Genomic DNA, 11,750 nt, shown 5'->3' on the forward strand with positions numbered 1-11,750 from the left:
TCAGTGTTCTGCCATGGCCAGCAATGAGCCCAGATCTCAATCCCATTGAACACATCTGGGACCTGTTGGATCGGAGGGTGAGGGATAGGGAACTTGCAGGTGCCTTGTTGGAAGAGTGGGGTAACATCTCACAGCAAGAACTGGCAAATCTGCTGCAGTCCATGAGGAGGAGATGCACTGCAGTACTTAATGCAGCTGGTGGCCACACCAGATACTGACTGTTACTTTTGACCCCCCCCCCCTTTACTCAGGGACACATTATTCCATTTCTGTTAGTCACATGTCTGTGGAACTTGTTCAGTACATGTCTCAGTTGTTGAATCTTGTTCCGGTCATACAAATATTTACACGTGTTAAGTTTGCTGAAAATAAACGCAGTTGACAGTGAGAGGACGTTTATTTTTTTTGTTGCTGAGTTTACGTTTGAGTGGTGTTAGTGCACTAATCAACTATAACTGTAATGAATAGAATAATGAATTATTGAAATAAATGTTTTATTAATATTAATATTATATAATATAATATTAATAAGCCTTTGTCCTAAGGAGCTACACGTAATTAACTGCAAATGGAGCAATAGTTATATATATTATGTACTGTCTATGTGAAACTTGAATGCAAAAGGAAGTACCTCAAGCACAATAAATATATTTTTGTAGATTTTTTAGGATTATATATATATATTTTTTGGCAACATTCTTTGTTGCGTGTTTATGACTATGAACACATATCATGTAGCTTGAAGCTATACATTCCAAATATATGTATGTATGTATGTATGTATGTATGTATGTATGTATGTATGTATGTATGTATGTATGTATGTATGTACAGTATGTATGTATGTATGCATGTACTGTATGTATGTATGTATGTATGTATGTATGTATGTATGTATGTATGTATGTATGTATGTACAGTATGTATAGTATGTACAGTATGTATGTATGTATGTATGTATGTATGTATGTATGTATGTATGTATGTATGTACGTATGTACAGTGTGTATGTATGTAGGTATGTAGGTATGTATGTATGTATGCATGTATGTATGTATGTATGCATGTACTGTATGTATGTATGTATGTATGTATGCATGTATGTATGTATGTATGTATGTATGTATGTATGTATGTATGTATGTACAGTATGTATGTATGTACAGTATGTATGTATGTATGTACGTATGTACAGTGTGTATGTATGTATGTATGTATGTATGTATGTATGTATGTATGTATGTACAGTATGTATGTATGTACAGTATGTATGATAGAGAGAATATATGTCTTTAGCTGACTATGTAATTCATCTAATTTAAAGTTTTCTTTTAGTCAGATTTGCTGTGGCTTTAAATGATCAAATGAACATCATATGTTTTGGATAATATGTATTTTACGAGATGGAATTGCACTAAGTATTTTAACAGACACTTTGATGATAGCCTACAATAACTATTTAAACTACAATCACAATTATTTTTTTTAAATGTTTTAAAATTTATTTTGTGGAAACAGGTTGTTGACCCACAGGTTGTTTTTGTCACTTAATCTCCATTCCAGAATGTTGACCATTTAATTGTATTATCTTGATGATGGTGATCTTTGTAAATTCCCCCTGATATGAATAACTTTATGGTTAAAATAAGATATTGCCACTTTAGGTGTAAACCCATTAAATACACACATTGGATATGTTCTACACACAGAAAATATAGATGCTTCTTATTTAACATCAGTGAAAGGTTCTTATAGCACCATTTTCCATTTATTCACTGCACAAGACTGAACACCAGCGTCAAATAGAAATGAAGAGAAACCTAGAGAAGCAACAACACCCTGAGTCCAAGATAGAAATTAAGAAACATAGAGAAGCAACAACACCCTGAGTCCATGATAGAAATTAAGAAACATAGAGAAGCAACAACACCCTGAGTCCATGATAGAAATGAAGAAAAACATAGAGAAGCAACAACACCCTGAGTCCAAGATAGAAATGAAGAAAAACATAGAGAAGCAACAACACCCTGAGTCCAAGATAGAAATTAAGAAAAACATAGAGAAGCAACAACACTCTGAGTCCAAGATAGAAATTAAGAAAAACATAGAGAAGCAACAACACCCTGAGTCCAAGATAGAAATGAAGAAAAACATAGAGAAGCAACAACACCCTGAGTCCAAGATAGAAATGAAGAAACATAGAGAAGCAACAACACCCTGAGTCCAAGATAGAAATTAAGAAAAACATAGAGAAGCAACAACACCCTGAGTCCAAGAGGTACAAATCTGTCGTTCTGCCCCTGAACAAGGCAGTTAACCCACTGTTCCTAGGCCGTCATTGTAAAATAAGAATTTGTTCTTAACTGACTTGCCTAGTTAAATAAAGGTTAAATAAAATGTACTGATATGATTTATGAAATAAAACATATTTAAGAAAGTGCCTTGTTTATTCATTTCATGATTCATTTTTATTAATTAATTCAACTATTCTTTCATTTTGTGTCCTTTTCTCTTCACTCATTAATTTATTTGTCCTATGGTTGATCTATGGTTGGCCTATGGTTGATCTATGGTTGATCTATGGTTGGCCTATGGTTGATCTATGGTTGATCTATGGTTGATCTATGGTTGTCCTATGGTTGATCTATGGTTGGCCTATGGTTGATCTATGGTTGATCTATGGTTGATCTATGGTTGTCCTATGGTTGATCTATGTTTGATCTATGGTTGATCTATGGTTGTCCTATGGTTGACCTATGGTTGATCTATGGTTGATCTATGGTTGATCTATGGTTGTCCTATGGTTGATCTATGGTTGACCTATGGTTGTCCTATGGTTGATCTATGGTTGTCCTATGGTTGATCTATGGTTGTCCTATGGTTGATCTATGGTTGTCCTATGGTTGATCTATGGTTGTCCTATGGTTGACCTATGGTTGTCCTATGGTTGATCTATGGTTGACCTATGGTTGATCTATGGTTGTCCTATGGTTGATCTATGGTTGTCCTATGGTTGATCTATGGTTGATCTATGGTTGTCCTATGGTTGATCTATGGTTGATCTATGGTTGACCTATGGTTGATCTATGGTTGTCCTATGGTTGATCTATGGTTGTCCTATGGTTGATCTATGGTTGACCTATGGTTGTCCTATGGTTGATCTATGGTTGATCTATGGTTGACCTATGGTTGTCCTATGGTTGACCTATGGTTGATCTATGGTTGATCTATGGTTGTCCTATGGTTGATCTATGGTTGTCCTATGGTTGATCTATGGTTGACCTATGGTTGATCTATGGTTGACCTATGGTTGACCTATGGTTGTCCTATGGTTGATCTATGGTTGTCCTATGGTTGATCTATGGTTGTCCTATGGTTGATCTATGGTTGATCTATGGTTGATCTATGGTTGACCTATGGTTGATCTATGGTTGTCCTATGGTTGGCCTATGGTTGATCTATGGTTGGCCTGATGGTTTTCCTATTGTTGTCCTATGGTTGTCCTATGGTTGATCTATGGTTGTCCTATGGTTGATCTATGGTTGGCCTATGGTTGACCTATGGTTGTCTAACGGTTGATCTATGGTTGGCCTATGGTTGATCTATGGTTGATCTATGGTTGTCCTATGGTTGATTTATGGTTGTCCTATGGCTGATCTATCGTTGTCCTATGGTTGATCTATGGTTGATCTATGGTTGTCCTATGGTTGACCTATGGTTGATCTATGGTTGACCTATGGTTGTCCTATGGTTGATCTATGGTTGTCCTATGGTTGATCTATGGTTGACCTATGGTTGTCCTATGGTTGATGTATGGTTGATCTATGGTTGACCTATGGTTGTCCTATGGTTGACCTATGGTTGATCTATGGTTGATCTATGGTTGTCCTATGGTTGATCTATGGTTGTCCTATGGTTGATCTATGGTTGATCTATGGTTGATCTATGGTTGACCTATGGTTGACCTATGGTTGTCCTATGGTTGATCTATGGTTGATCTATGGTTGTCCTATGGTTGATATATGGTTGTCCTATTGGTTGATATATGGTTGATCTATGGTTGATCTATGGTTGACCTATGGTTGATCTATGGTTGTCCTATGGTTGGCCTATGGTTGATCTATGGTTGGCCTGATGGTTTTCCTATTGTTGTCCTATGGTTGTCCTATGGTTGATCTATGGTTGTCCTATGGTTGATCTATGGTTGGCCTATGGTTGACCTATGGTTGTCTAACGGTTGATCTATGGTTGGCCTATGGTTGATCTATGGTTGATCTATGGTTGTCCTATGGTTGATCTATGGTTGATCTTTGGTTGATCTATGGTTGATCTATGGTTGATCTATGGTTGTCCTATGGTTGACCTATGGTTGATCTATGGTTGATCTATGGTTGATCTATGGTTGACCTATGGTTGATCTATGCTTGATCTATGGTTGTCCTATGGTTGTCCTGATGGTTGATCTATGGTTGATCTATGGTTGATTTATGGTTGTCCTATGGTTGACCTATGGTTGATCTATGGTTGATCTATGGTTGATCTATGGTTGTCCTGATGGTTTTCCTATTGTTGTCCTATGACTAATATTTCAAGAGAAAAGGATCCCACAGTTACGAAAGACTCCAAAATATTCAATACTGTATATCACTCCATGACGTCCATGACACAGTAAATAACCCCTAGGACCATGTAACACTATGGAATCTGACAGTATATAGGACCATGTATATAGGACCATGTATATAGGACCATGTAACACTATGGAATCTGACAGTATATAGGACCATGTATATAGGACCATGTAACACTATGGAATCTGACAGTATATAGGACCATGTATATAGGACCATGTAACACTATGGAATCTGATAGTAAATAGGACCATGTATATAGGACCATGTAACACTATGGAATCTCATAGTATATAGGACCATGTAACACTATGGAATCTGATAGTTTATAGGACCATGTATATAGGACCATGTAACACTATGGAATCTGACAGTATATAGGACCATGTATATAGGACCATGTAACACTATGGAATCTGACAGTATATAGGACCATGTAACACTATGGAATCTGATAGTATATAGGGCCATGTAACACTATGGAATCTGATAGTATATAGGACCATGTAACGCTATGGAATCTGATAGTATATAGGACCATGTTTATAGGGCCATGTAACACTATGGAATCTGATAGTATATAGGACCATGTATATAGGACCATGTAACACTATGGAATCTGATAGTTTATAGGGCCATGTAACACTATGGAATCTGACAGTATATAGGACCATGTATATAGGACCATGTATATAGGACCATGTATATAGGACCATGTAACACTATGGAATCTGATAGTTTATAGGGCCATGTAACACTATGGAATCTGACAGTATATAGGACCATGTATATAGGACCATGTATATAGGACCATGTATATAGGACCATGTATATAGGACCATGTAACACTATGGAATCTGATAGTATATAGGGCCATGTAACACTATGGAATCTGATAGTATATAGGACCATGTATATAGGACCATGTAACACTATGGAATCTGATAGTTTATAGGGCCATGTAACACTATGGAATCTGACAGTATATAGGACCATGTATATAGGACCATGTAACACTATGGAATCTGATAGTTTATAGGGCCATGTAACACTATGGAATCTGACAGTATATAGGACCATGTATATAGGACCATGTATATAGGACCATGTATATAGGACCATGTAACACTATGGAATCTGATAGTATATAGGGCCATGTAACACTATGGAATCTGACAGTATATAGGACCATGTATATAGGACCATGTAACACTATGGAATCTGATAGTTTATAGGGCCATGTAACACTATGGAATCTCATAGTATATAGGACCATGTAACACTATGGAATCTGATAGTATATAGGACCATGTAAATAGGACCATGTAACACTATGGAATCTCATAGTATATAGGACCATGTATATAGGACCATGTAACACTATGGAATCTGACAGTATATAGGACCATGTATATAGGACCATGTAACACTATGGAATCTGACAGTATATAGGACCATGTATATAGGACCATGTAACACTATGGAATCTGATAGTAAATAGGACCATGTATATAGGACCATGTAACACTATGGAATCTCATAGTATATAGGACCATGTAACACTATGGAATCTGATAGTTTATAGGACCATGTAACACTATGGAATCTGACAGTATATAGGACCATGTATATAGGACCATGTATATAGGACCATGTATATAGGACCATGTAACACTATGGAATCTGATAGTATATAGGACCATGTATATAGGACCATGTAACACTATGGAATCTGATAGTATATAGGGCCATGTAACACTATGGAATCTGATCGTTTATAGGACCATGTAACACTATGGAATCTGATAGTTTATAGGACCATGTAACACTATAGAAACTGCTAGAATATTGAACCATGTACAAATGTAGGGTTTTAATTTGATCACCCTGTTGTTGGAAGTTTAAAAAGGCTTACTATATACACATACAGTTTATTCTCCATTTATATCTAGCTGTACATTCAAATTGAGAATTTGAGTCTGAACGTTCTCATATACGTTCTCAGTTTTAATGAACATTCATCTTTCTATGACATGCCTGTACTTATTCGCCGGTTTAGTGAATAGTCTCCCCTGTCCTGTTTGTGTGGGTTGGTGGATGAGTGTGTGAAGCTTTCTGTCCGTCCAGACTTCCTTCTAGACCTAGACCTATAGCGAGCCACTGCCACAGGCAAGGCGCCCCATTGGACAAGGCTGATGGATGTGCCTCTTTCTGAGTAATCCCATTGGTCCCTACCTGAGGGGATGTGTCATAAATAGAAGGTGTCACTCTGATGGACCGTGTGGCACTGAGGACGGTCACCTAGGTCCCCCTGGCCTGCATCACAGTATAGTCTGTACAGTGCCTTCTTGCAGTTTTACTTTAGTGCCTTGTTGCAAACAGGATGCGTGTTTTGGAATATTTATATTCTGTACAGGCTTCCCTCTTTTGACTTTGTCATTTAGGTTAGTATTGTGGAGTAACTACAATGTAGTTAATCCATCCTCAGTTATCTCCTATCACAGCCATTAAACTCTGTAACTGTTTTAAAGTCCCCATTGACCTCATGGTGAAATCCCTGAGCAGTTTCCTTCCTCTCCGGCAACTGAGTTAGGAAGGACACCTGTATCTTTGTAGTGACTGGGTGTATTAATACACCATCCAAAGTGTAATTAATAAATTCACCATGCTCAAATGGATATTCAATGTCTGTTTTTTTATTTATTTTTACCCATCTACCAATAGGTGCCCTTCTTTGCGAGGCATAGGAAAACATCCCTGGTCTGTGTGGTTGAATCTGTGTTTGGAATTAACTGCTCGACTGAGGCACCCCACAAATAATTGTATGTGTGGGGTACAGAGATAAGGTAGTCATACAAAAATCATGTTAAACACTATTATTGCACAGAGTGAGTCCATGGAACTTAATATGTGACTTGTTAAGCACATTTTTACTCCTGAGCTTATTTATTCTTACCATAACAAATGGGTTGAATACTTATTGACTCAAGACATTTCAGCTTTTAATTTGTGAAAATTTCAAGAAACATAATTCCACTTTAACATTATGAGGCATTGAGTATAGGCCAGTGACAAAAATCTTAATTTAATCAATTTTAAATTCAGGCTGTAAAACAACAAAATTAGAAAAAAGTCAAGGGGTGTGAATTCTTTCTGAAGGCACTGTAAGTATATTTACAGTCCCCTTATTCAAACTGATGAATCATTTATCTAGCTCTTATCCATGGCTCTTATCCATGGCTCTTATCCATGGCTCTTATCCATGGCTCTTATCCATGGCTCTTATCCATGGCTCTTATCCATAGCTCTTATCCATGGCTCTTATCCATGGCTCTTATCCATGGCTCTTATCCATGGCTCTTATCCATGGCTCTTATCCATGGCTCTTATCAATTTTGTCATTTATGGTGCATGGAGAACAGTGTTATTTCTTTCAGGAAAAATAAAGTAGATCCTTTTCCCACCTTGGAACTGGCAGGTTCGCTCAACCTTATTTATAGTTTCCTCACAAGTAAAGGTGGTGGAATTATTAAGAAATGAAGTCAAGGTCAGAATACGACGTATCTGTAGACACATCTTCATTTCTTAGATCTCCACCCAGAAAAAAAATATCAGGGTGAATGTTCTCATGTTTAAGTTCAAGGTCAAAATACGCATGGAGAGAAAAGTGCCTAAAAAAAAGGGAATTATGTTCCATTTCCGCAGAGAATAGGGTGTCGTTTGGAAAAACAAATCAATTCAAAGTTCATTGGTCACATATACTGGTTAGCAGGTGTTATAGTGGGTGCAGCGAAATGCTTATGCTGCTAGCTCCTAACAAACAGCCTGTGTTTGATGATGCAGTTACCCTAGTTGCCATTTCAGTATGTTTCAAACCTGAGTTCAAATGCATGTGTATTTGAGTATCTGGTATTTAAAATACTTTTTTGTGTGTATTTGAGTATTATCAAATACACAGCCCAAAACAAGTACTTTTATTTTAATTGTCTGCCAAATTCTTATTTCGAATTCTCAAATACACAGACTCAAATACACTCCCATGAATTTAACCCAGGTATTTTAAAATACTGTCAAATACTTTCCAAGTGTATTTCCAGATACATTCAAATATAACTACTTCTCTTTTCAAATAAAATATATGTGAATACTTTCCTCGAATGTATGTGAAAGTAATTGTGATATTTGAAATAGTTTCTGAGCCCAGGTCTGGTATGTTTATGAGTAACCGTATTATAATATTGCAAACAACAGATGGATTTGAACAGTTGGCCGGTTTGGACCTTGTCCATATCGTAGTTCCCTTAAAAATCATCTGGAAATGCAGTCAAATAGTTGGAGGGGTTGTAGGAAGCACCTGCTAGCTGGCAGGGGTCCATTTCCGTGTTTAACACTGGGAGAGAGAAAGAGATCTACAGGACAATAAAGGGGACTTTCCTCCTTAGTCCTGTTTACTTATCAGTACCATGCTCCCGGGGACGGGGACGGACACACACACACACACACACACACACACACACACACACACACACACACATACACACATACACACAGACACACACACACACACACACACACACACACACACACACACACACACACACACACACACACACACACACACACACACACACACACACACACACACACACACAGACAGGTGGTCTAAACAGAATGCTGTGAAGTGTTGCCCAGACAGTAATATTACCTCAATGTCCTACACGACTCCCGTAGGAAACAAATATCACTTCTTGGTGTTACCAGATTTATTGTCCCCCTCTCTCTCTCTTATAGTGTTCGACATACTCTGAAAGATGTCAAGTTTCTTTGATTCATTCTGTCAGTGTGAGAGCAGGGATATAAAGCGGTGCTGAAAGAGAGAATTATTTAAGGACATATTGTTTCTATTCCTGCGGAATACGATAAATCTCCATTCAGATCGATATGTGTGTGTGTTTTATTTTATATTCCACCTTTATTTAACTAGGCAAGTCAGTTAAGAACAAATTCTTATTTTCAATGACGGCCTAGGGAACAGTGGGTTAACTGCCTTGTTCAGGGGCAGAACGGTTACTAGTCGGTTACTAGTCCAACGCTCTAACCACTAGGCTACCTGCTGGTTACTAGTCCAACGCTCTAACCACTAGGCTAACTGCTGGTTACTAGTCCAACGCTCTAACCGCTAGGCTACCTGCTGGTTACTAGTCCAACGCTCTAACCACTAGGCTACCTGCTGGTTACTAGTCCAACGCTCTAACCACTAGGCTACCTGCTGGTTACTAGTCCAACGCTCTAACCACTAGGCTACCTGCTGGTTACTAGTCCAACGCTCTAACCACTAGGCTACCTGCTGGTTACTAGTCCCAACGCTCTAACCACTAGGCTACCTGCTGGTTACTAGTCCAACGCTCTAACCACTAGGCTACCTGCTGGTTACTAGTCCAACGCTCTAACCACTAGGCTACCTGCTGGTTACTAGTCCAACGCTCTAACCACTAGGCTACCTGCTGGTTACTAGTCCAACGCTCTAACCACTAGGCTAACTGCTGGTTACTAGTCCAACGCTCTAACCGCTAGGCTACCTGCTGGTTACTAGTCCAACGCTCTAACCACTAGGCTACCTGCTGGTTACTAGTCCAACGCTCTAACCACTAGGCTACCTGCTGGTTACTAGTCCAACGCTCTAACCACTAGGCTACCTGCTGGTTACTAGTCCAACGCTCTAACCACTAGGCTACCTGCTGGTTACTAGTCCAACGCTCTAACCACTAGGCTACCTGCTGGTTACTAGTCCAACGCTCTAACCGCTAGGCTACCTGCTGGTTACTAGTCCAACGCTCTAACCGCTAGGCTACCTGCTGGTTACTAGTCCAACGCTCTAACCACTAGGCTACCTGCTGGTTACTAGTCCAACGCTCTAACCGCTAGGCTACCTGCTGGTTACTAGTCCAACGCTCTAACCACTAGGCTACCTGCTGGTTACTAGTCCAACGCTCTAACCGCTAGGCTACCTGCTGGTTACTAGTCCAACGCTCTAACCACTAGGCTACCTGCTGGTTACTAGTCCAACGCTCTAACCGCTAGGCTACCTGCTAGTTACTAGTCCAACGCTCTAACCACTAGGCTACCTGCTGGTTACTAGTCCAACGTTCTAACCACTAGGCTACCTGCTGATTACTAGTCCAACGCTCTAACCACTAGGCTACCTGCTGGTTACAAGTCCAACGCTCTAACCACTAGGCTACCTGCTGGTTACTAGTCCAACGCTCTAACCACTAGGCTACCTGCTGGTTACTAGTCCAACGCTCTAACCACTAGGCTACCTGCTGCTACTTGTGTTTGTGTGTGTGTGTGTGTGTGTGTGTGTGTGTGTGTGTGTGTGTGTGTGTGTGTGTGTGTGTGTGTGTGTGTGTGTGTGTGTATTTGTTTGTGTGTCTAGGTGAGAACAAGGAAATACCTAGTCAAAGTTATAAACTGAACAAGTTAGATCATTGTTTTATTTTGAAGAATTGACTAAGCATTAATCAGCTGGTAATTTTCCCCTCCTTGTGTAAAACAGTGACAATCTTTTAGCTCAAAACAGGTGCTCTTCTGCCCTCTAGTGTAAATAGGAGCACATGTCCTCTATGCATCAAAAACACACAAACCTCTGAAACTGTCACTGGAATCCCATTGTAATCTCTTCAGTCCACCTTGTGGTGGGTGTAGGTACTGCTTCCTACAGAATCCCATTGTAATCTCTTCAGTCCACCTTGTGGTGAGTATAGGTACTGCTTCCTACAGAATCCCATTGTAATCTCTTCAGTCCACCTTGTGGTGACTATGCCAAGGTGCATATGAAGATACTTCTAGAATCTATTCCAAGGTGCATATTAAGATACTTCTAGAATCTATTCCAAGGTGCATATTAAGATACTTCTAGAATCTATGCCAAGGTGCATATTAAGATACTTCTAGAATCTATTCCAAGGTGCATATTAAGATACTTCTAGAATCTATTCCAAGGTGCATATTAAGATACTTCTAGAATCTATTCCAAGGTGCATATTAAGATACTTCTAGAATCTATGCCAAGGTGCATACTAAGAAACTTCTAGAATCTATTCCAAGGTGCATATTAAG

The sequence above is a fragment of the Salmo trutta genome, chromosome 1 (assembly GCF_901001165.1).
Source record: "Salmo trutta chromosome 1, fSalTru1.1, whole genome shotgun sequence".
Taxonomy (NCBI): domain Eukaryota; kingdom Metazoa; phylum Chordata; class Actinopteri; order Salmoniformes; family Salmonidae; genus Salmo; species Salmo trutta.